Below are 25,137 nucleotides of genomic sequence, written 5' to 3' on the forward strand. Positions count from 1 at the left end.
GATCATATGCCTTCACCCAACATATCTACTGAATATCATGATGATCGTATAAAATATTGATGACTTATGGCCAATTATGTGCTAAGAGACGCTGTCGGATGACTTAGTTACGTCGCCATGGATATGTCCTGGCCGCTTCCCGTAAAGGCCTTTACTATGTCGTAACACTTAGATGGCATGTCGTCACACTTAGATGGTCCAGCGTGTATGCACAGCTGCAGTGTTTCTGCAACTAAAAAAGGCGTCACACTAGTGTTGTCACGATACCAAAATTTTGACTTTGATACTGATACCAGGTTTAGTATTACGATACTCAATACTGAAATGATACTTGAAACTTAAACGATGCTAATTCGATACTCGGTACCTAACGATACTGAAATTACCTTAATAGATCAGAAACGTAATGTCCACAAGGGTTGACCTCATTTTCTAATTTATGGTTTACTAACAACCTGGTTCATTAACAACCTTTAAGTTGAAGCCTCTTCAACATATTAATATGCATAGGCCTATACTGTTACAACACTGAACAATAGAAAAATATGTTAAATATATTTCAAAAATTAAATAGTTGTAAACTAAATAATCTTTAAAACAGTCTTTCACCTTTAAATAGATTTAAAAACAGCATATTTTAATAACAATACAGCATCTATCTATAATAAAATATTTCCAAATTGGAACACCTATTGCTACTGAAGTGAACTGAGTCAAAGCTTGCGCTGTATCAAGGAGCTGAGTGCACAAGCGCAAGTCACCTCACTTGGCAACCTTAGTTGCTACTGCCTTCTAGCGAAGATTCTGACAAATTACACTTTTCATCCTCTCAATCAGTAATGCGGGAGACAATTTTCCCTGGCTTTTACATTTGACTCAAAACTACCGAACGTCGGAATATTCTAATACCGAACCGTTTCTTTCTTTTTTTTCTTTTTAAGTACCGAGAAAGTGCTGAAGTTTTGGTATACCGTGCAACACTACGTCAGACACATATTCCAATCCATTGCTCAGCTTAACAGAGAATGCACATTTCAGAGCGCCACAGAGACAGATAGAATAATAACACATAAATGCACATTTCAAATAATAAATACGACATTGAGAAAAAACGAAAAAAAAGACGTAATATCAACTCGCGATCTGCGTGCTGCGCGCAAAGTAGCCTACCGTTTTATTTATTTCGATATTGGCAGAAGAGAAAATATTCGGTTACGCTGACCTATAAAACGTTATTCCAAAAGCAAAATCAGACATGTTATACATCGTTAGAAAGCTTATACTCTCACCTACGGAATAAATGAATTGTCAATCAAGCCAAATTGCACTAAAAAGGGCGACAACGCCGTAAGCAACAGGTGTGGTATTACGCACAGCTATTACTGAAGATAGCCGACACAGGCGTCACAGATGCGCGTATATTTCGCAAACGGATTGTCCAAGACAATATATGACCACTCATTCGCAAAAGGGACATCACTACGCATAAAACCAATGGTAAGATTGTATATTTATTCAATGTTTAGTCCCAGATATTGACTGTAGAATGATATGGTATAATTAAAAAAATTATTGTCTCTTTTATTTCGTTATTCAGTGAGCAGCGTTGTCACTGCTGTATTGACATATTTTAGGGCTAATGTCGGGTTTATCTTGTTGCTACGAAATATTACATAACATTACATTACAGGCATTTGGCAGACGCTCTTATCCAGAGCGATGTGCAACAAAGTGTATTAATCATAATCAGGAACATGTGTGTCGAAAACCCTAGAGAGAAGTACCGTTCCAAGTGCAGGGAACAACCGTATAGTTCAACTTGGACCCTGTAGGTTAAACTGGTTAACACTAACACAAACAAGAACAGCAACAACGCAGTCTATGCAACAATACAAGCAATAGTTAAGACGAGTTAAGACTAAGTCACCTACGAAACAACAACCTAGTTACAACCCTAAGCTTACAGTCAATTTAGAGATTAAATTGAGAATATGGTTTCTCTCAGCATAATGACGGATTTAAAGACTAAACGAACTCACCCGATATTGTCATCAAATGAACCGTATTATTTATTTAGACATTGGCAGACTACAGCATGAATTGCGTCTTTTGTTTATATTCAATATTAGTAATTGCAGCGAGAAACTGCAGCTGTAGGTCGTTATGTTATGGTAGCAACGGAACGAAGCGGACTGTATTTAGGCTACCGCCATTGTTTCATTATACCAGCGTGTTTTCACGCGTTTGTACAGAAACTCAGAACCTATCAATAAAATGGTTTAGCTATTTCTCAGCATAATGACAGATTCAAAGACTAAACGAACTCACCCGATACTGTCTTCAAATGGATCCATGCTCAAGAAAAGTAATTATACATCCACTCAAAAAAAAGCTTTTACTAACAAACTTTTGGTATCCTAGCATGCACTCTGGGTGGCACTGTCTTCCATTCCTTCCCTGACGATCAGACCCTCCCCTCACTGATAAAAACTAGACCCTACGGTGTCGGATTACTTGTGTCGCCATGGATGTGGCTTGCCGTAAAGAAGTTTACTAGATGTCGTAACACTTAGATTTGGAGCTCCAGCTCTTCCGCACCCCAACTAATAAAAAAGTCCAAAAGGCGGGCAAACAATATAGCGGACATAGGTGCTCCCAAAAGCAAAGTTGCAGAGCACATTCAGATGCATTGGTCGATGAAGTTTTGTGTTGATCTAACTTATGGTGTAGGAGTTATGGCCTTTTAAAGTATGACCCTTTGTTATAGCGCCACCATCCGGCCGACATAGGTGATTTGTAGTGACTGAGTAGTGGGGGGCCATAGGAACCCACCTACCAAATTTGGTTGGTCTGCAACTTATGGTTGCTGAGCCTCAGACATTTTAGCGGAGAAAACTTCCACGCCCCAACTAAGAAGTCTAAATGGCGGGCAAACAATATGGCGGATATAGGTGGTGCCAATGGTAAAGTTGTAGAGCACGTCCAGATGCATAGGTCGATTAAGTTTTGTGTTGATCTAACTTATGGTGTGGGAGTTATGGCCTTTTACGCATGACCCTTTGTTATAGCGCCACCATCGGGCCGACGTAGTTTATTTTTAGTGCCTGAGTAGTGGGAGGCCATAGGAACCCACCTGCCAAATTTGGTTGCTCTAGGACTTATGGTTGCTGAGCCTCAGACACTTTTAGCGGAGAAAAATAATAAGAATAATACTAACAAAAACAATAGGGTTCCACCAGCTTCGCTGCTTGGACCCCTAATTATGTGTTAGTCTATTTGCCAGCCTACAGAGCCCTATTGTGAACCCGGAAATGTTGAGTACCCCAAAGTTTTATGTTAGAAAAGTACAGTATGGGTCCCCAGCATTTAGAAACTGCCGGATGCTAACTTGCATATGTTGAATCCATTTCTGATAGTGATTATAGTAAGACAACACTTAACAGCTTAAAATGCAGGTCCAATGTACTAAGCATGTAAATAACCTCAAAATAGACTCAAAATTCATCAAAACCGGCTGCAGGAGTTGAAATATGGCCACTTCTATGTTTTTGCTTCTATGTTTTCTGTTTTAGATGCCCTGATCAGCAAATGGGGCAGGAACAGTCTGAATTTGCCTTTGCCTAGACAGTTCAAAAATGGCTCCGCTATGCTCCAGACCGGATGGGTGGGGCTGGACGCCAGACAGCGCAGGAGTGAATTCGCAAAGAATAAAACTAAACTAAATAAACTTGTTTTATTTAACTGATGTAAGTTGTCCATTGTCATTTATATATTAGATAAAGCCTAATGTTTAATAATATAGGGCTATAGATATATTTCCTAACATTTATCCTGGCTGTAGATAAAGAAGGACATATTTTTTCACAATATTTTGAAGTATTAATAGTAATGTGCTATAGTTTAATATTGGTTGAAATACCATTGAAGTCCCGTTGATCTTTAGTTATGATTTCAACGTTGTTTCAATACCCAGATAGCACACATATGTCTTGCCGATGTCAGCCCGATGTATTGAAGTTACGTTGGCAAGATGTAGTATGGAGAGCGTTTGCTAATTGGCAAGACGTCACCGAAAGGTCGGCATTGGTCGAAAATGCCCTCCAGACGATGTTTGGACAATGAATCAAAGCTGCACCGCCCAGCCGCTCTACAGACTAGCCTCTGTTAACTACGACATTTTATTTATTTAGGTCGGATCTTTCAGACAGCACTATCCATGACCAAACTGAAATTTCACTTACCAAATGAACATGTAATAAACATCAAATGTGATGGGAATATAAGGAAAAGACAATGAAAAAACAATATGCTTGACCACCAAAAATGGGCTATAGCAGTAGCTCCCTGATTTTGTGTGTGGATATAATGAAGAGACACAATTCAAGTTTAATATCAGGCTGGATATGTTGAAGCCATCAAGCTCTTAAAAGAACTCCAGCACAGAAAAGAGAGAACAAGGAACAGAGAAACAGAAATATAGAAATATATATCACATTAACAAGAGTCAAGATTTCTAAGGGGCTAGCTTGGCACAAGTCATCTCCAGCAGGTAGCTGACACTCCCCCAAATGCCTACCGAATGAAGCATTGTGGAAGAGTTCAATTCACCTGGGGGGTATCCCCCAACTTCACAACGAAGGAGAAACATAAGCCTCATTTCCACTGTAGGGCCGAACGGTCACCAGAGTCGCTCCATGTCGTTCCATGCTGCTCAGGACTCGTGGGAACGGTTACCGTTTTTTTCGGGCTGGTAAAACCAGGACTGGGAAGTATCTAAGAAAAACTAGTGACGACAGCAAGTGACACAGTGGATCAGCGATGGCGTCCCGTTGTGTATGTAATAAATGTGCGCCAGTTGTTGTCGTCGCTCCCCATTCTGTTTTGTTTTTGTTATGTTCTGTTTTGTTGGCTGACGATATGGACGGGGATTCTGTATATTTTGGTCTGTTTTTGGTTTTTCTTTTTAGCTTATACAATGGCTTGGCTGAATACTCGATTCTGATTGGTCCAAGGGGGGGAATTATTTCTCAGTAAAGGGACACCTCGGCCTTTTAACAGTTCTAAAATCAATGCACTACAAAATCCAGCATTCTAAAGCAGTTAAAACAGCAACATTATTCTTTCGATTTTGAATTGTTGTTATGTCCCCTCCCCTTTTCAATGTCCAATTTCACAATAGATGGCAGTGTTGAATCACGGTTATAGTTATTGGCTTCATTTAGGGATGCCAACCATCCGGCAAAATACGGAATCATCCCTTCCCTTATTTGGACAGTAGAATAGGCGTTCCGTATTTAACTCATGGCTATGGGACGCATTTGTACGATTTGTAGTAATCGCTGTTTTGAATACAATTCAATAGTTAGCTAGCTAGCTAGCTGGGACAACAAGCCGGCTGTGAGACCATTCTGACCTAAAACCCAGAATTTTAATATTGGCTAGGTGACAAGTGACGGCGAACCTATCATAAAGCTAACTGGCATTCAAACCTGGTTCAATGTGTCTTCGAAAAATGCAATGTCTCCACTGCAAGATCGCAACATTTTAAAAAAGAAAGACAGAGCTAGGGAGAATAATTTGATTGAGTTATGGTTTCATGCAGTTTTTAAAAATAATGTAATGACAAAAATGACCAAAATTGGTGCTAATTGTATGGTATAAATCAAGAAGGAACTACTTTTTCTTGTCGTTGGAATCGTTGGTTTCATAGAATTAACGACCAGAGGTTTTTGCTTAACAACGGTGCAAATAGAACTACTAACCAGAGTTTTTGCATAACAACGGTCCAAATAGAACTACCAACTACAGTTTTCCTTGACAACGGTAAAATAATATGCCAAAACGGCCGCGGAAGAATATTTCACTTACAGCTGATTAATTCGATAAAAATCAATAAATATAAAAGTAGCCATACATAGTCATTGTTGGTAACCCGGTGTATAAGTGGAATAAACCCCTCCGGACTGTCCCGTTATTGGAAAATAATGTACTTCGGTGGTGGTTAAGCAACCCTCGGCTTCACCTCGGCCGCATCACCACCCCCGTCGTACATTATTTTCCAATAACAGGACAGCCCGTCGTGGTTTATTCCTTACGTATCCTTTACTGACCATGACACAGTTTCGGGTATTTTTATTTATATTAGCTTCTCTACCGACCTAGCTTACAGAAGAGGACATTAAGAGACCGGATGCGGAGTCACAAAACTGACGTAATGTGAAACCAATCAGTGAATACCTATGTCATTAAGCCCACCCACCCAAACGGTTCTGCTGAATATCATGCTGGGCATGGTGTGTAAGCGTTCCGCGCCAAACCGTTTTTACATTACATTACAGGCATTTAGCAGACGCTCTTATCCAGAGCGACTTACACAACTTTTTTCATTGTGTCCTTTCGGTTAAGTACCTTGCTCAAGGGTGCAACGGCAGTGTCCTACCCGGGAATCGAACCTGCGACCTTTCGGTTACAAGTCTAGTTCCTTACCCACTGTGCTACACTCCGTCCTACGTCCTACGTCCAGATGGAAACGCTATTGGAACTGTTCCTGTTCGTGCTCAGAACCGTTCAGCCCTACAGTGGAAAAGGGGCTATATTGTAGCAGTGGGGTAGATGGACGTTATTGGTGAGAGTGGGCACCTCTCTTTCCTAGAGTGCTGGTTGCGGTGACGGCAAAGTTTAATAGTCAGTGAGCCGACCTATCTGAGACTTTTGAAATAGAGCACAAAGATTTGAAGAAATCCGCCTATGGGCCGATGCTTGTCAGACGTTATGAATAGAATGCGATGTTATGATCTCCAGCTGACATCGGCGAGATATATGTGTGCTATCTGGGTATTAACCGAGGGTGCAAAAGTGATGAAGAATCAACATCGGAGTTCGACGTTGATTCAATGAAATTGACGTTGACAGCGGAATGTTGATTTAACATAGTGTAATGCTTCACTTATGAGTCAGAGACGAAAGTCGCATTCACGAATTAAAATGGTTCATTTATTACAACAGAAAACAGCGCTGAATGAACACTCAAATGCTCACAGTAGAAAGAGAGCGGAAACACACAGAATAGTGCATGTGTACCAAGCGGGGCCAGCCCTCCCCCCTCCGCTGCTCCCCCAACCACAAGCACGCACGAGACCAACATTCCATGCATTCCTGTGATTGGGAGAGAGCAGGGTGATTGACAGGCTGACCCCGTGAACCCAGAACTGTACAGGGTCACTACACTACCCTCCCACCACAAAGTTCCTCACCCCCGAGGGAACAAACAAAGTCTCTGAAGCGACCCGGAGGCCTCCTCTGCCTTCGTGGGTGCGTTGCCTGGGGTGCTGAGGACAAGGGAACAGGGACAGGGGACTCCGCCACTGGGATCACTGACGGGGGGCTGTTGTCCTGTGGGTCAGGGAACCAGGACATGGTTGCTGGGGAAAGGGATGTCACTGGTTCCCTGACCCACATAGTCACTGGAGCCTCCTGCGTTGCCAAGGGGAAGATGGCAGGGGAGTGAGCAGGACGTGAGGGGGAAAGACGGGGAGGGGATATTGGCGCCCCTGGTGCATGTGGGGAAGAGCCCCCTCTGTAAGGAGCTAGTCTGTCTCTATGGAGTGCCACCTTCCTTCCCTTGGAAGGCAACTGCACCCAGTAAACTACCTCCCCCAACCTCTCCAGTACTCTGCAGGGACCCACCCACTGGCCGTCGAGCTTAGGGCACCGGCCCTTCTTCCGCTGGGGGCTGTAGGCCCAGACTAGCTCTCCAGCCAGAAAGTGCCTTCCCTGGGCCCTCACATCATAGGTCCGCTTTTGCCTCACTCCGGCACTCTGCTGCTGCTCTCCAGCAAAAACATGGGCGGACTCGAGGCGGTCCTGAAGCCTCCAGGCATACTCAGGACCAGGGGGAATGGTCAGGGAATCGGATGGCTGACCAAATGCCAACTCTGCTGGGGTGCGGAGCTCTCTCCCCAGCATGAGAAGGGCAGGCGTGCATGATGTGGACTCCTGGACCGCAGAGCGACACGTCGTGAGCACCAAGGGCAGATGGGTGTCCCAGTCTCGCTGGTGCTGAGAGGTGAGAATGACCAGCTGCTGGCCCAAGGTGCGATGGAATCTTTCCACTAAGCCATCACTCTGGGAATGCAAGGGGGTGGTACGAGTCTTGTGCATGCTCAGCCGCTCACACATGGAGGCAAACACCCGGGACTCGGAATTCCTCCCCTGGTCACTGTGTATGGTCCCCAGCATTCCAAAGCGGCTGAACATGCCCTCCACCAGGGCATCTACGATTGTCTCTGCCTGCTGGTCTGGGAGGGTGTACACCTCTGGCCATTTTGTGAAATACTCTATGGCGGAGAGGACATAGCGGTTACTCCAGTCTGAGCGAGGCAACGGAACCACTCCATCCACCGCCACTCTTTCCGTCGGGGCCCCCACCCCCACTGGGAACTGTTGGAGCGGAGCATGTGAACGACCAGGGGGACCCTTACATGCCATGCAGTGGCCACAGTGGCAGCAAAAGTCCTCAACGTCCCTCCTGAACTGACCCCAGTAGAAGCCCTGGCGGAGACGGCAGAGTGTCTTAGTGACTCCAAAATGCCCAGACCCTGCTGCTCCATGCATAGTCTTAAGCACGAAGGGCAGATGGGTGTCCCAGTCTTGCTGGTTCTGAGAGGTGAGAATGGCCAGCTGCTGGCCCAAGGTGCCATGGAATCTTTCCACTAAGCCGTTTCAATGATTGTTTGCTATCAACGAACGCTTACATTATATTGTTAAATATCCTCATTATAAAAGACCAATAACCTATTTAAATACACTCAATTTCAAAAGTAATGTATATATTGATATTTTGAACAGTAATACATAGCAATGATGAAATATTATCTGTGTTCAGTAAAGACAGTAAATCAATCCTGTAGTTCTCTCCTCTTCCTCCAGATAACGATGTCAGCTAGGTCTATCAGCAAACATATGGCTTAGCTATGCTCAGAAGTCCTCAGTAATAATAATATTTTCCAAGAAATTACAAAAATCACTGATAATGTTTCTTCAGGTGCAGTGTCTTGTGCTGCTACCACAGAGTGAATGGTGAATGTGTAAGTGAATGTGATGATGAGATAAGGACAATATCAGTCAAATATCTAAATATTTAAGCAAGCAACCTAAAAATCGGAGGAGGGCGGGAGGAAAGATACGTATCCATATGCAAAGAATTTTTGCATTTCACTCCGTTAGGGATGTATTCGAATACTGTATTTGGGAAAGCAGGAATAATGCGATAAAAACTGATATTTTTTCTACCCGAAGTTGCTCGTTATTCAGATTCGAGAAAGTAAAAAAAAGTCAGCTCCATGTCGAGTTCTCATAGCCTCTATCTAACGTTACACGGGCAGAAAGAGAGAGAGTGAGGGGGGTGGGGGGGGGGCACCAGTTACACACACCAATAAACTTTGAGCCACTGCGCTGCAAAACGTTTAATAAATAAGTTCTATGCATCAGCCATTATGTTTCTTCAAATCGATTCATATCATTGTGGATGGCCACTAGATAAAAATGCCCATTCTGTTTGCAACTTAGGACTTTGATTTCACTAACTAGTCGTTTCATTTACTACACATTATTGAAAAGCGATCGGTATATTCTGTAGTTGCCCCGACCAAGTCAGTGCACAGTAGGCAGCGGGATGAGAGCTGACCGTTCCCGGCTATCACTCAAGGAAACTCTCGCATCGAGGAGGAGGTGCGGGAGCTAGCGAGACACAAGCCTGGTGTGGCAGCTGGATTTCTTTCAAACCCCCGCAACCTATACATTAAAATCAAGCTTAGAACCTGTAGTTTTTAGCTGTATGTGTTAATTTCCTCCATTAAAAAACCCAGTCGAAATATTGATAAAACCGATGTTTTACCTTGTATTTCAGTCAGTATTCATCCGTTTAAGATGTAACATGCTGTATGTATCAGTCATAGGTCTTGGCTATAATGAACACAAAATCCATTCATGGTAACAGACTTTGCCACCAAGGGAAAATATGAGGACATCAGATGGTTTGCAGTCTATCCAAACTTAGTTCAGTAGGGTAAATAAATAAATAAATAAATAAAAATAAAACAGGCAAAAAAAGGTCATGTAGGCTATTACTGTTATATACTGTCTCCCTAGTGAACTGCAGTAACGTTAACACAGAAACGCAAACGCAGCATCATTGAAATTTAAGATTATTCCCTTCAACTGAAGGAGATGTTTCTATATATCTTTACTGTAAATAGTTTCTACTTCCAATGCAAAACAGAATCTTTATAAAACATTTTTTTCTGTTTCTGATTGTTCAATGTACCCCAGTTAAAGTGGGGGGGCTGGGGTTCAGATAGTTCATAAAACTTAGTTTAGTTAAAAATAAAAAAAGAGAGAGAGAGATGAAAAGTACAGCATGAGGATGTGGAAATATTTCATAATTAATTATATGTTATTCATTGCCAATGAATATTAGATTAGAAAATACAACATTTGCCTGATTTAAAGTGACTTCCGGTATAAACCACGCCCACTTCCTGTCTTCTATCCGAATACAGATACAGATAATTTTGTTGGTTGAACAGATACATTACATTACATTACATTACAGGCATTTGGCAGACGCTCTTATCCAGAGCGACGTACAACAAAGTGTATAACCATAACCAGGAACAAGTATGACGAAACCCCTAGAGAGAAGTACCGGTCCAAGTGCAGGGAACAACCGCATAGTTCAACTTGGACCTTGAAGGTTAAACTGATTAACACTAACACAACGAGAACGGCAACAACGCAGTCTATGGAAAAAATACAAGCAGTAGTTAAGACAGTTAATGCACCTAAGTCACCTACGAAACAGCTGCCTAGTTACAACCCTAAGCTTACAGTCATTTACAGGGGGGTAGGGAGGGATGGGGAGAGGTGCAGCCTGAAGAGGTGAGTCTTCAGTCGTCGTTTTAAATGGGTCAGTGTCTCAGCTGTTCTGACCTCCACGGGGAGGTCATTCCACCATCATGGGGCCAGAACAGACAGGAGACGTGTTCTGGAAGTGCGAAGAGGGGGAGGTGCTAGGCGTCCTGAGGTAGCAGAACGGAGGGATCTGGCTGGCATGTAGGGTTTAAATATCTTGTGGAGGTATGCTGGGGCTGATCCCTTGACTGCCTGGTATGCTAGGACCAATGTTTTAAATTTGATGTGAGCTATAACAGGCAGCCAGTGGAGGGTAGTGAGCAGGGCAGTGACGTGGGAGTGTCTGGGGAGGTTGAAGACCAGACGAGCCGCAGCATTCTGAATGAGTTGCAGGGGTCTGGTGGCAGATGCCGGTAGTCCAGCCAGAAGAGAGTTGCAGTAGTCAAGGCGGGATAGAACCATTGCTTGGACCAGGAGCTGGGTTGAGTAGATGGTGAGAAAGGGGCGGATTCTGCGGATGTTATACAGGAAAAATCTGCATGCCCGGCTTACTGCTGCGATGTTCTTGGAGAGGGACAGCCTGTTGTCCATCACCACTCCAAGATTCTTGGCACAGGGTGATGATGTCACTAAGGTGTCCCCTAGGGAAATGGAAAAGTCGAGGAGGGGAGAGGATAGAGCAGGAATAAAGATTAGCTCCGTCTTTCCCGGGTTGAGCTTCAGGTGGTGATTGTCCATCCAGCTCTGTATGTCCCTCAGGCAAGCGGAGATGCGGGCAGGGACCTGTGTGTCCGATGGGGAGAAGGAGAGAAAGAGTTGCGTGTCGTCGGCATAGGAGTGATAGGACAAGCCATGGGAAGATATTACAGGGCCAAGGGATCTGGTGTACAAGGAGAAGAGAAGGGGACCGAGGACTGAGCCCTGGGAACTCCGGTGGCGAGAGGACGGGGTGGTGATACCTTACCCGCCCAGGCAACCTGGAAGGAACGGTCAGATACAAATACAGATACAGATAATGACGTCTCTGCACACCCCTACACTCTGTACCAGAGTTATAGTTTAGTGAATTTTGACCTGCGAATTCGCCTAACGGAAATGTATTTGACCAATAGACGGCCTTAACGTCACGGGTTGACCCCTAAGCTGAAAAAAAATGGAGGAGGCTATCATTTTGGCTGTATCCCATCATTCAATCTTATTTAATTCAACTTTAAAGTAATAATCTTGAAGATTTTCATTAAAATAAATGTCTGTTAAGTCACTATCTATCGCCGAATTAGGTAACACAATGGTGATTGAGCCTATTATTATATTAATTTATATTATTATTATTATTATAATTTATGATTAAAGAACTGGGTGTCTGTGGCGACATTCCCGGGAAAAAATCACAAGCGGCGCATAGTTAGTGACGTGTTTTCCATCACCCATCAGTGGTTGGTCCGCCAGAGAGGGTGTTGCTAACGCAACAGGCTTGCTCTTCAACTCACTTGTGTGTGAGGGGCGTACTGTTTTTCCGGTGTCTGCTACAATAACAGAGTTATGGAACCCTAAAAAGTTCTTGTGTAACATGAGAGGTCATATTATTTGTTGATGTAGATTTCGTATTAAATTTGATGACAATGTAACGTTACTAAATTACATAGCTATTTGCACAGCTAACGCTAGCTACTGGACCATGTCAAGAAAGGCAACATTAGTTTAGACAACGTTGCGCACAGTATCTATCTCTCATATCAGGTAACGTTGCGTTAGCTAGCTAGCTAATGTAATTTACACAATCTAATGTCAGCTAACAATTATAAAAAACGCTAGCTAACGCTACCGACCGGTACCGACCTCACCAACCGTCTCTCGAATGCAATGCTACCTTGTTGCAACGTTGCAATGTAGCTAACTAAAGGGGCAGGCAACGGCTCTGCTACTAACCAGTTCACACCGCTGCAGTTTTCTCTGCAACATTCTAAAACCGTTTCGTCTCGTTGCGCATCATTGATCTGAACTGGCCTTAATGTTACCGTTTTTACATTTCCATCAAGTTCATCAGTATATTATAACGATAGGAATAAAGCCGGGGTACGTGGATCAGAGCCGGGTCTGATTTCTGTGTAAAGATGTCAAGCCGGAGAAAACTAAATAAAAGAATACGGCAGTATGGATTAGCATTGTTATTATTTTATTACGCTTCCTCATGTTCCTTCAGCCTTGATGCCCTTTTTTGATGAAATCTCCTTTGTTTTTGTTTTGTTCTTCTTGTTCTGATTGCTAATTTAACACCCAGCTCAGCTTTATTCTCAACCAGTTTATCTAGCAAAACCAGAAACACCAGGGGTAACATTTTGTAAGGCAGTTGTTTCAAAAATATTACACAACAGTCATTCACGAAAACGACTGTTTATTGTGCACGAGATACATAATTACACGAGCCACAGAGAATCCCGCAAATTCTTCTCTGCAGTGTAAAGATGTTCATACCGGGCAAAAGGTGGATAAAGAACGTGTGTGTAAATTGATCATCACTAATTCTACCCCAGATCTGTTACAGCATTTTAACCCGGCTCGGCAGTGTAAAGACAGTTTAAGTTAGCCTAATGTTAGACAATGAATCAGTATGTACATAACATTACTTTTATAACAACCATTTTTTATTCAGTAAATAATAAGTGTTATAGTTGGCGTGGCCCAGGTGCCAACTGACTGACGTCACACAGGCGACAATGGTTGGATTCGGTTGGATCTATGGGAAGTGAGGTCCAAAAACGCACCTGCAATTACCGCTTCTCGCCATTGGCACCGCCATAGAGAACGAAACTGAAATCTTCGAGATTGTAACTTTAAAGGAATATAAGATGCAAACATGGAGAGAGGCAGCATGGTTTGCCATGTCGCGGGAAACTGGAGTCGGTGGTAAACATATCTTATTCTAACATTTTTTTATTATTATTTATTTTAGCATCCGCAGCCACATAGTTTGTCGTTTAGCTTTGAGCCTATGTTTATGGCGGCAGAATGTGGTAGCTATATGCTACACAGGTCGTTATAAAAGGACCAAATTTTATTTTCTAATTTTTTGGGGCAAACTAGCTAGCTAGCTAGTTTAAGTCAGGTTATCACAGGCCTACACTTAGCTACCTACAATGCTGTGTTTCTTACCTGTCCCTGGGACCCCAATTGCTGCACAGATTTTATGTATACCCCCACCAGCATACTTTGGTCAACTGCATTTTCCCAAAACAGATCGTATTGCTTCCAGTGCTGTCTGTAATAATTACTGTATCTGATTATCAGTACATTGTCATGTGGATAATAAAGATTGTTTCCCTGAGTTTCACTGTCACACACCATATGGACACCAGAAGTCAAATAAGGCACTGAAGTATGTCAAACTTTATTGTTGCGTAGACAGTTTCATTGTGCAGACCGTAATAAGTTTCCTTTAAGAATCAAATGTGCAACATTTCTTCTCTTCTTTTCTGTCAGTTGAAACCTGCAAGAAAAAATGGCGTGGCCTCAGGGATACCTATATGAGAGAGAGAAAGATAGAGAGAGAGAGAGAGAGAGAGAGTAAGCGAAGTGGAATAGGAGGAAGTCAAAGAAGAAAGTGAAAGTTTTTTGACATAATGTAGTTTATTGAGCCTTTTGTATCAGAGAGGCCCACAACTGGAAATTTCCAGCAACTGGAACCAATTCCAGCAACTGGGTCCTCTTAACTGCTCATTATTGACGAAAACTGCCAGGTGAGGTCAGCCAGTTCAGACAGCACAACAGCGTCCAGCAGCCAGGCCCCCGTAGCAGGGTCCAGCAGCCAGGGCAGCACGGCAGGGCCCCAGCAGCCAGGCCAGCACGTTCAAGACAGTTTTTTTCCCCCTCTATTTCATACCCACCTCATTCTAACAACTATTTAAATGTCATAAGTTGGATTGTTGTTCTACATCTAGGTCCCCCAAAATAAAGACAATGGTGTGCATGCCCCTAACAATTTACTGAGGTTTACTACACCACACACAGAGTGGAATACAAACTCTTTTAGTGATATTGATATGGCTCTGAAAAGAGCCCTTGTTTGAGGAGGCATGTTGCCTCAAATTTGGTTATACTGCCAAGGAACAGCACCACACGGGGAGGTGAAGTACTGTGTGTACAGCTTCATCACAGCTAGGGAGTTGCTTCCTAGTCGCCCAGCTGGATTCAGTACAACACTTGGGGTGGCACAAGCACTGCTTGAAGGAGAATCCCAAAGACACCACCTGATGAAATTGTGAAGAATGGTGGTGACTTGCACGATCTTCTCAGCATTGCATGGGCTCAACTCCATCATTCTGTGGTAGATACGGAACTGAGCTGCCATGATGCCAAATGCATTCTCCACAATCCTCCAGGCATGGGACAGGCGGAAGTTGAAGATCCTCTGGTCAATGGGAATTGCTGTTCCTGGGTAAGGATGCAGAATATCTCGTCTGAGGGGAAAAGCCTCATCTCCGACAAATGCAAATGGCGCTGGACCAAGATGTTCAAGATTCGGGAGAGGCTCATCTTCAGGGAGGTCAAGCGTGCCATCACAGAGAGCTCTTCTAAAAGCAGAGGCAGACAGGGTGCCACCATCACTACTCCTGCCATAGGCACCAATGTCTACCATTCTGAAATGGTAGTTGGCATCCACCAGTGCCAGAAGGACTATGGAGAACTGTCCCTTGTAATTATAATACAGGGACCCAGAGTTGGCGGGAGCTTTGATGACAATGTGCTTGCCATCAATGGCCCCACGGCAGTGTGGAAATGCCCAGTGCTGACTGAATCCCTCAGCAATTGCGCTCCAATCCTCCTTCCGAGGAACAGACATGTATTCTCCTATCAAATACTCCCAGATGGCTGTAGCTACAGATGGTACAATGCCAACGACAGTAGACTTGCTCACTCTGAAGCTTTTGGAGATAGTGGTAGGAGTCACCAGTTGCCAGGTATCTGAAATCAAAAAATGGTCTTTATTAATATTGAACTATACTTAAAAGTTAAAATATTAACTTTCAAATAAAATAATGAAAAAATAATTAAATTAAAAGAACAATTCAAAAATAAATAATAAAAAAATTTAAGCTTGTCAATTATTTATTGTAACAAGAGACTCATAATGTAATTATCCGTTGCAAGTTAAATGATGGCATCTATTATATGCTGATGTAGTTATGTCACTGTAGACTACAGAAATGTAATTAGACACTGATGGCCCGATAAATGAATTTGGACCAAACTGAAATATTGAATAGAACATAAAGATAGGTAGCTGCACCTTACGCCACTGTTGGGTAACTGGTGACTGAACATACTAACATTGTACTAACGCTACGCTTGCTGTAAGATAAAACTTATGAACTGCAACCATTAGCTAACACATTTTTAGCTAAAACAATGTTATGTTATTAAATTAACGTAATAAATATGTATATATACTCACCATAAACAGATCACCAGTCATTCGACTGGACCAATTGCCTCACGAAGTTTGGTGTTCTGCCTTTCGATAACTGGAACAACCATACCGAGCAACCGGTCAAAGTCATGAGAACCCATCCTGAAGTACTCCCCATGGCGATCCTCATCCAGCCGAAGCTCCTGGATCAGAGAATGAAACTCTCCCCGCTCATTACATGACTGGAGGACAGGGTGAACCTGCAGCCTTCTCTTTTGGTTTCTCTTTCACTGCCGCCTCACAACAAGATACAATGCAAGAATTTCTGCATCCATGATGCTAGCTAACGTTAGCTCAAAAAACGCGGATACTGTAGAAGCACTGGAGCGTCATATCCGGTTTCGCTGCGGGGTCCGTAATGATTTCAAAAGCGTGAATTGTAGTGTGACCGCACCTTTAGGCTGCATTCAGACCAGATCAGGCAATGCGACAAAAACTGCAGCCCTCCCATTCATTTGAATGGGGGTAGTGCGTTTAGGCTACGGGAGTGGGGACTGCATGGGGTGCAGAAAAACACTGCAGTGGCCGTGCTGGAAGAAGTAGAACCAGAATCAACTTTTGCCGTAACGCAACCCAACGTCACGCTGCGGTGGCTAATCACACAAGTTGTCAATCTCACTTAAGTTGTCATGCTATGGTGGCCAATCTCCCAGTTTTGGTTTATTTTGTGTACCCAGCTTCGACTTGCTGCGTCTGGCTTGCAGTCTACGCTGAAAAATAATGATAGCAAGAATTACTTCCTTCGGTTTGTGTCCATTTGTTTGAGTTAGCGGACAGGAAATGGAGGGGGGGGGGGGTTAAAGTTCACAACATGACGTCACACAAATGGGCCATGTAGTGACACACCCACACCTCCGCACAACCCTGCGGGAAGGTGCCGCATTGCCTGATCTGGTCTGAATGCAGCCTTAAAGTTAGCTACAGTAGCATACCTTAGTAAAGAAGTAGTTATCAGAACAGGAGCAGTGGTGAACGTGAACCGTTTTTGAGTGAAAGAAACTGGGCATACCTGGCGTGAAATCATTCTCTTGCAGCAGTTTCTATATGCCCGGTAACATTACCAACCAGACCAAATTGCAACGCAGATGTTCGACATCAATTTTGGAGGTGTCTGTATGTGTAGCCTATTAACGTTAAACAGTCAGTTTGCTGTGTCATTAGCAAGGTAGCTAACATTAAACACGGTGAAAATGCAGAAAGCGGAACTGTGTAAAGTGTGGGTGTATTTTATTTGGATTTCAGCAATGTAAATCAGTTTCCCACAAATGTTTTACAGATGCAAAAGCAATAGTTTAAATGTTGTATTTTTAGTTAGCCAGCAAGCCAGCGTGATGAGTTAGAGATTTGCTTCAGTCAGAGGGGAGATTTGAACCCGGGTCTTTCAGTCATGCAAATAGTGCCAAAGGCACTACCCAGTGAGCTACGAGGGAAGTAGACATCAGAGGTGCAAGGTTTTACAGTTTTAAACATGCAAACTTGTATGTATGTCCATTTTGTGTGTGTAGGCTATCCGATATTTTTATTGGTTGATGTATGTAAAAATACCATTCTTTTATGGCAGGAGCATTTTAGGCAGGAAAAAGAAGGAAAAACTGCAAAATCCCCTAAGTTTGGGGCTTTATTGTGTGGATGTGTGGAGCTGTTTGTGAATTCTGTCTGTTGAAATGGGGTCAGAAGGTACAGAAATTAATGTTTTTAAGTGCTGAGAGTCTGTGGCAATTGTGGTTATTTCTGTAGGGAACCCTGAAAAGTGCCAAACTCTCCGCACTATATAGGTATGGGGCAAGCTGCCCCACCAAGCCATAGCCATAACTTGGCGGGATGGCATACCGCACATCCCGAAATTATTGGACCAATATTTTTCAGCTGTATTTAGTTTAAACAATGTGCACCAGCACTTATATCCTGTTAATACAACCAAATTTGTAATTCTTGCATGGAGAAATGTATGCCTCTATTATAATATGGTAACCTTGGGAGAGTGGAGCCTACTGTAAATTACCAAGACCTCCTTCACTACCTAAACCTGCCTCACATAAAGCACCACAGGTTCTAGTTGGTAATCAACTTCATTTTTTCCCCCACACAGTATTATATTTACAACAAGCTGTTCCGGGACAATCACTTTTTAAAATACAATTTTTGTGTACTTAACAAATAGAAACGGGATGAAAGAAACACATCGATTTCCGCGTAAAACTACGGAAGCTTGAATGACGTAACTACGTAAGTACGTGCAAACTGTGTAACCCACTTGCTCCAGAAAAAAAACACTCAGGTCTGTCACTTTTTTGTCGAGTTATAAAAGAAAGTAATTTTTGACCACTGTAAGTAAAATATCGTGTTTTTTGGTTGTACAAGTGTGTTTATGTCTTGATATTTCCAAACATGCATAATTTACTTAACACAACTGTGGACTAAATGACAGCATAGGTTTTTAGTTTCATGCTAGCAAGTGTTGGCTGCTAGTCAAGTTCAAAGCAAGTGAGGGAGGGGTGGACCAGAGGGGTGGGATGAAAGAAATCAGGGCCGGCCACTGGCATAAACACTTTATGCGGTTGTTTAGGGCCACAACCGCTGGAGGGGGCCACATGCCAACAATTTTTTTTTTTTGTGTGTGTGTTAATTATATTTAAATAACATTATTTGTTTATATATTCTTCATTACCTTATTTATCCCCTACCCTGAAACTATTGTTATTAATTTAATATGGAATGAAAAGAGAATATTTCATATTATTATTTTAATAGATAATTGTAACTCATGGATTCACCGCAGCTTACAATGTATTCTTTTGGTGTATTTTGCAGAGCATGCCCTGAGTTAGAGTCAGGAAGACCAGTAGAGGACTGTTTGAGCCAGATGTGTTTGAGAGGGCGTCAGAAGAAGTATTAGTAGGAGGGAAATCTGTGAGGAGTGTCGCAAAGCCAACAGCATAAACCACTGCACCCTGTTTAGGTTTTACAGGTGAAAAAAAGACACTGTGAATGCCAGGCTGCCAGGATATAGGGCACATAACAGAGTGTTCATGGACGAGCAGGAGTATAATTTCCGTCAGTACTTACTCAGTGCTTCTGACATATATTATGGATTTAGTCCTAAAGAGGTAGGCATTGTACCCAGTTAGCAATAACCAATGAGTTATTGATTTGATCTCACAATTAAAAAGGAATTCATGGTAGTTTATTCAAATGGTGAAAAGACGTCCGCACATTCAGCCCAATTATGGCTCAGGTGCTACAAGAACAAAAATCATTTAATAAAGGATGAACTTGGCACACTGAGTATATTGAAAATCTAGTTTAATTAGCTGAAAGAAGGTCTTTTTGACCAAAAGCTCAGCTAATTAAACTAGATTTTCAATATACTCAGTGTGCTAAGTTCTTCCTTTATTTATTAGTTTATTCAAATGAGCAATACATAGATAAAATACATATAGCCTACATTACATATAGCCGAATAAATATATACAATATATGGTAAATGGTAAATGGACTGCATTTATATAGCGCTTTTATCCAAAGCGCTTTACAATTGATGCCTCTCATTCGCCAGAGCAGTTAGGGGTTAGGTGTCTTGCTCAAGGACACTTCGACATGCCCAGGGCGGGGTTTGAACTGGTAACCCTCCGACTGCCAGACAATTGGTCTTACCTCCTGAGCTATGTCGCCCCAACATACAATATAAATATATAAATAGGCCTATAAATAGACAAATACAATAAATAGATTAAAAGAACAATTCATGAACTATATATAAAGTTCATTAGATAATAATTCATATAAAAAGTTAGATAATTCATAATGTACACATAAATAACAATTAAAAATAATTATAAAGAGTGTATATATTAGGAAAAACTCTTTACCTCACCCATCCTTAAGGACTGACTCTGGACCAGCACTAGGCCTACAGAGCTGCATTGTTAAGGCAGCTCCATGGTGCTGATCCAGAGTCAGTCCTTAAAGATAGGTGAGGAAAAGAGTGCTCCTGTAAATAAAAAATAATTAATAGATTAAAAAGTAATTAAAAAGTTAATATTTATTTCATATTTTCTAGGTGCATCAGTTTGCATACCAGCTGGCCCGGCAATACCACTGTGCACACCCAGAAGTGTGGCATGTGAAAAAGATGGCTGGCAAGGTCTGGTTCAGCTCCTTTATGGAGCGGAACCCCAGCCTCTCAGTCCGCCAGCCTCAAGCCACAAGTCTTTCCCGGGCTACCAGCTTCAACCCAACCAACTCCATCATGGGACGGTATGAGTTCCAGCCTGTGGCTATATGGAACATGGACGAGACGAGCACCGTCACAGTCCAAAGTCCAGACAGGATTGTCGCAGCCAGAGGGAAAAAGGAGGTGAGGGCCATGACGTCAGGCAATGGCCGTGAACGCCCTCGGCAACAGTACCCCACCCCACTTCATCTTCCCCCGAAATAAATATTTTGATCATTTCGTCCGGGATGGTCCCCCAGGCTGCATGGGCACTGTAAATGGCAGTGGGTGGATGCAGGAGGGGGATTTTGTGGCGTTTCTGCACCACTTTGCCAAACATTATAACGCCTCCCAACAGGCCCCCCAACTCCTACTACTGGACAACCATTCATCCCACCTCTCTCTCCAAGGGATCAAATTCTGTAGGGCAAATGGGATTGTCCTGCTCTCATTCCCCCCTCACTGCAGCCACAAACTTCAGCCCCTGGACCGAAGTGTCTATGGCCCGCTTAAAAGGTCCATCAACAGTACCATGGACTGCTGGCTGAAGATGCACTCTCGGAAGACCGTCACCATCTACGACATCTCCAGCATCGTTAAGGCGGCTCTCCCAGTGGCTGCAACCCCAACAAATATCATGTCCGGGTTTTGGTGCACCTGCATCTGAACCCCATTGTCTTCACAGAGGTGGACTTCTCACCTGCTTATGTGATGGACCGTCTTGCCCCCACCATCACCAGGGAGCCAGCATCAACAGGGGAGTCCGGGGTGGGGCCAGCAGCACCAGGGGAGCCTGTAGTGGGGCCAGCGGCACCAGGGGAGCCTGGGGTGGGGCCAGTGGCACCAGTGGAGCCTGGGGTGGGGCCAGTGGCACCAGTGGAGCCTGGGGTGGGGCCAGCGGCACCAGTGGAGCCTGGGGTGGGGTCAGTGGCACCAGTGGAGCCTGGGGTGGGGCCAGTGGCACCAGTGGAGCCTGGGGTGGGGCCAGCAGCGTCAGGGGAGCCAGGTGGAGCTGCTCCGGTCCAGCCAGGTGTCGGGGCGTCAGGTGACTGCTTCAGCCCTGTGTTACTCCGTCCTTTTCCCAAGGCTGGCCCAAGAATTGGGGGGACCCGGGGTAGACGGAGAACAACTGCATTGCTCATGGACACCCTAGTCAAGTGTGCCCTAGAAGAGTTTTGTGCATGCCCTTTGCGCAACTTGGCAAAGGGCATGCACAAAACACCGGAAGAAAGTGGGGGAAAAAGGGGGGAAAGGATAGAAATCCATCAGGCCTAGCTGTAGCTCATGTATCAGGCAACAATGTGGAAAGTGGGGAAAAAAGGAGAAGAATAGTAATCCAGCAGGCCTACCTATAGCTCACAGATCAGGCAACAATGTGGAGTGCGTGGTGTGTGGGGAGGACTTTGACTCGTCTCTGCCTGGGGAGTCCTGGATTCAGTGCCTGTTCTGTGAGGAGTGGGCACACTTTGAGTGCATGTCACAGGAAGAGGTGTACATCTGATACATCTGCGATGAATAACATTTTTATTTTTACTTTTAACCAGGCCTAAGTTAAAGTTAAAAACAACTAAATGTTTGTTGTATTATTTGTTGTTCTCCTAATCTTTGGGGAAAGAGCCAGTTGCTCTGTAGGATTAGCCTTTTATTCACACTGACACTAGTTCATACGCTTGTGACTGCACATGAATGTTAATCCTGTGCAAAGTTCCCTTGGTGCACAAATTTCTATTCTAATCTGTTCTATTCTCGTCTTGAATCAAACATCTTTTGAAGAAGTAGCTTAACGTCCAATAGGCTTATGGCATTGTATTTTATGTTCTGGTAGCGTTGAAAGTGAAATGTTACAAGTGAATAATGCTACTGTAGGCTGTATAGTAGGCTAGTGTAGGCCTATAGGCTACTGTATATAACTGTATATAGCCTACTGTAGGCTATCACCAACAATGCCTAGGCATGTTCTGCTGTAGGCTATTCGGCTTCACTAGAGATATTCAGAACAAACATTTGTGAGAATAAGCATAGCCATGTAATTAGCCTACCTGCTGTTTGTCGAAATGTTCCCTCTCTGCTCCCAAATTGGTTTTGGTCCTTTGCTTTTTACCCGTGAAGGTACCTATCGTGTAGCCTAATCCAGTGCAGTTAGCAAAAAAAATTTGACATCAACGTTGTAGCCTATTGACCGTTTTTTTTTTTTAATTCCCCCATCGTTGGGGAAAAAAGAGCCAGTTGTTCTGTGGTCAAACTTTGTTTGTTCTGCTGTTTCCTGCTGTTTGGGAACAAAAGAGCCAGTTGCTCTGTAAAATAAAATGACCATTTGAACACACTTTGTCTGTCTCCCCCTTTGTGCACCTTATAGGGTGATTTAAATTGAACACCAATTATCTCTCCTTTTGCGCACCAGATTGAGCAAAGACTTTCAGCCATACAGAAACTAAGAGCACTTTCTGTTGCACCTCACATTCTGTCACTACTGTACAAAAGCATCATCCAGCCCATCTTACTCTACTGCTCATCCTGTTTCTTCACCATGTTAACTGCCACAAACAGGAACAAACTCACCCGCATCACACATAACGCCTGAAAAATCATTGGACTTCCAACCCAAAGCCTCTCAGAGCTCAACAACAGAGCCCTTACACACATAGGACTCACCATAGCGCATGACCCCACACACCCCCTCAATCCACTCTTCTCACTCCTTCCATCTGGCCGCAGGTACAGGTCTCTGACCTGGACATGGGCCCATTTTATAAAGAGTTTTGTCCTCTCTGCTATCGAGGTGGTGAACAAACTGCCTCGCTGAATGTCAGGTGTATTATATGTATGTATCTAATATTTATTACTGTATGTATCTATGTATTTATTATATGTGTGTTATATGTATATACTGTACTGTATGTATCTAGGTATTTATGTGAGGCTGCAAGGCAAAACTGTGAAAACAAATTTCCCTTTGGGGACAATAAAGTATTGTATTGTATTGTAAAATATTTCAATGGTGATTACACTGACCACTAGCCAAAAGTATGGCAGCCGGTACCAGCCTGATATTAGCTGTGGCTTTATTCTTCTTCAATACAAATGATATATCTAAATCATAGAGCTAAGCCTCTAAATATGGCAAGTCACCTACAATGCAATGCAGAATGATGGAAGCTATCCTTATGAGGAAAAATTACACTCTGCTGCTCCCTACTGTCAGAATCCCACAAGTATTCCCCTCTACCGTGGAAGCGTCAAATGAAAGCCTAAACCTCTGTAGATTTCCACCGCTCTAGATTCAGGGATGAGTATGTGTGAGTAGGGGAGAGTGGTATATCATATTTGGTTCAATTCGGAAAATATTATTAGATATAGATTAATTTTTTTTTAAGTATTCTCAGACATACCATTTTCTAGCAATCTGACCGAAACTACTGAGAGTGAATTGTTGAATTGATGTCCATGGTGGGGGTGAAAAATAATGCGGTGCTGGGTATACCTAACAGTCTTGATAGCTTTAAAATTTAACACAAAGTAAGGCAATTCAATACCAATTCAATTCCAAGTTAAATAATACAAACAGTCTAATCTATTTTTTGATTAAATTTCTATGTTTTTTGTGACCCACCTATATCAGTGGACTGTTTTAGGACTACATTATTCTCCAATTCCTGTTCCATGTCTTTTCGATCCAAACAGCTGTAGCAATCGATGTCATATGTCATCACGTAGCCTAAAGTTAAAGTTGAGTAAAATACATTTATGAAGGTGAAGTCTGAGTTGAAAAAAGCCAATCAATTGGTTCATTAATAGTCTAATGACAACAGGCTAACAACCCTGCAACCCTGTTAGGTTTAACCCCGTGTGGGGGCCATAAACCTAACAGGCCTGGCTAGCAGTCCCAGCAAGCTAACATGCTATATCAAAACTATGCAATCTATTAGTCACTAAAAGACAATTTACGATTACATACATTTTGGCAATAACACCCATAATATTTATTGAACTCTCCTGCCGTTCGTTGGAGACAAAGAGATGGCAGTTCTGTGTCTTTAACCTGAAATATGTCGTTCTAGCTTGATGCATCTAACTAAAAAGTCTATGTTACATTTTACGCCGTGTTCCATTTGGCCCTGCTCTACCCTATATCAGCTGCAGCTTGATGCCCTTTATAAACCTGTCAAATGTCATGAACTTTCAATAATCTTTGTATGTATATTTTCAAAAGTGGTGCATAAGGAATAACTAAGGGAGAAAATTTTGTACAATAGAGTTCTAGCAGTTTTGCGCTTGCCCCTGAATAGCGAGATATTTTCATGTAAACTGTTGTCAAGGAAGTGAAGATTAAATAAAATATGTTCAATTTCTAAATTCATCAGTTTTAACGGCTGACACCCTTGTGTGATGCCCTCCGCTCTGAATACCATAAACAAGTACATCAGTTAAAACCCCTCACTTATCCAACATGTAAAATAAATTTAGTAAATTACATTTTTGTCATAGATAACAATTATTGAATCACAGAATTTGTTGATAGGCAGAGAAATCTGTTGGATCAATCTTT

This window comes from Anguilla rostrata, chromosome 2 (genome assembly GCF_018555375.3).
Source record: "Anguilla rostrata isolate EN2019 chromosome 2, ASM1855537v3, whole genome shotgun sequence".
Classification (NCBI taxonomy): domain Eukaryota; kingdom Metazoa; phylum Chordata; class Actinopteri; order Anguilliformes; family Anguillidae; genus Anguilla; species Anguilla rostrata.